The following is a 2,434-nucleotide window of genomic DNA, read 5'->3' on the forward strand; positions in this document are numbered from 1 at the left end:
TCTCTGTAACTGTCCTGATATATGAAGGCATACTTCACCTAGGATGTACAGTCTTAGTACCAGCAAAAACTACAACTGAGCAGGCTTTGAAGCATCTATCTTAATCAGTCTCAATAAAGTTCAAGTTCCACCAACTAAAAATCTAATAATTTTAAGGACCATTGTAGACACCAATGTCCAATCCCATCCTGTGCTAGTTTGGATATATTATGTCCCCCAGAAAAGCTATATTTTTTAACGCAATCTTGTGGGGGCAGACTGATTAGTCTGTTGATTAGGGTGGAACCTCTGATTGAATTATTTCCATGGAGGTGTGAACCCTGCCCATTCAGAGTGGGTCTTAATTAGATCACTGGAGTCCTTTAAAGGGAGCTCACACAGAGAGTAGAGAGGACAAAATGCCCCAAGAGAAGCCGAGAGAGACATTTTGGAGATGGCCATTGAAAGCTGATGCTTGGAGATGCAGACAAACAAAAGGACGTTTGCAGATGCTAAGCTAAGAGATGAAGCCCAAAGTTTGCCATGGAGAAGCTAATAGAGGACTCCAAGATGCTTAGAGAGACGTGTCCTGGGAGAAAGAAGCAAGGACACAGAGGAGCTGAGAGAGAGGAGCTGAGACAGACACCCAGAGACATTCTGGAGAAAGTCATTTTGAAACACAACCCGAGAGCAAAAGGACCAGCAGATGCCGGCCACGTGCCTTCCCAGCTGGCAGAAGTGTTCCGGATACCATCTTCATTCTTCAGTGAAGGAATCCTCTTGTTTCTTGCCTTACTTTGGACACTTTCATAGCCTTAGAACTGTAAATTTGTAACTTGATAAACCCCCATTATAAAAGCCAATCCATTTCTGGTATTTTGCATAACCAGCAGTGTGCTGGTTTGTATATATTGTATCCCCCAGAAAAAGTCATATTCTTTGATGCAATCTTGTGGGGGCAGATGTATTAGTGTCAATTAGATTGGAATTCTTTGAGTGTTTCCATGAAGATGTGACTCAATCAACTATGAGTGAAACATTTGATTTGATAATTTCCATGGAGGTGTTAGTCCGCCCATCAGGGTGGGTGTTAATTGGATCACTGGAGTTGTATAAAAGAGTTCAGAAACAGAAGGACTTCAGAAGAGCTGCAGCTGAGACAGACATTTTGGAGATGGCCATTGAAAGCAGACCATTGCTCCAAAAAAGCTAAGAGAGGACAAATGCCCCAAGAGCAACACTTTGGAGAATGCCATTTTGAAATGCAACCTGGGAGCAAGCAGATGCTAGTCTGTGCCTTCCTAGCCAACACAGGTTTTCCAACCGCCATTGGCCATCCTCCAGTGAAGGTACCCTATTGCTGATGCCTTACTTTAGATACTTTATGGCCTTAAGGCTGTAACTGTGTAACCAAATAAACCCCCTTTATAAAAGCCAATCCATTTCTGGTACTTTGCGTAAAGGCAGCATTAGCAAACCAAAACACCTCCCATATCCCTTTGGCCCCTGCCTGAGTTCCTACAGCTGTCATGGACAATTTCTGAGTGCACTGATAACTTCTCACTTCAAACTCCCTTCTCTGTCTGTTTCTCCACCTGGTGGATTTTTCTTCCCTATGAGAGATTGTAAAGCCACTTGCAGAGCAGCCCAGAAGTGCTGGGGATTCAACAAAAGGAGCAACCTTCAACCACTGAAGGAAGGGAGTAGGTGGACAAATACTCAAACTTCCTTGTCCCTCAGTGGGACAATTTTAAGTTCTTCAAAATGTTCCCAGCTGGACAGAATTTTATTGCTTACAGCACTAACCCACCTCAATTAATGTACCCTTTAGTGCTTTTCTCCCTTCCCTCTCTCATTATTTCGACTCCTTCACTTGTGCATCCTGGGATCCTCCCAGATAAACTAGCTACACCTAAGTCCTTTTTCAGGGTCTGCTTTTGAGGGGCCTCAACTAAGATAAAACCTTCCTTCAAACAAGGTCAGTAGTAATGAACAATCTAAGGTAGTGAAGTTAGTTGGGGGAAAAGGAGAGAGAACTATCACCTTTTACTTTACAGCTGAAGATATGCTCCAGTCATAATCCTCAGTGATATGCCATTGTGCTAAGAAAATCTCCTAAGAGGCAAAATCCCCACTTTCAAACCATGGCTGTTTTCAGATGCAGTTTCTGGGGCCTTCTCTCCACCAACATATTTCCCTCAAGGTATGAGGTTTTCAGAGTCACTAGCTATGTCTATGAACACACCTCTTTGTCCTATCTGACCAAGTTTACAGATTTTCTGGTTAGTTTTTCACACTGCTTTACCTTTCACTCTCTCTGGCAACTATTAATCTGGCTTATAGTAACTGTTAAATATATGAGTGAAGGAAGGAAGGAAGGAAGGAAGGAAGGAAGGAAGGAAGGAAGGAATGAATTACAATAGAGTGAGAAGATGCATTTGGTGCTAAGCACAGT

The sequence above is a fragment of the Choloepus didactylus genome, chromosome 8 (genome assembly GCF_015220235.1).
Source record: "Choloepus didactylus isolate mChoDid1 chromosome 8, mChoDid1.pri, whole genome shotgun sequence".
In the NCBI taxonomy this organism is placed as follows: Eukaryota; Metazoa; Chordata; class Mammalia; order Pilosa; family Megalonychidae; genus Choloepus; species Choloepus didactylus.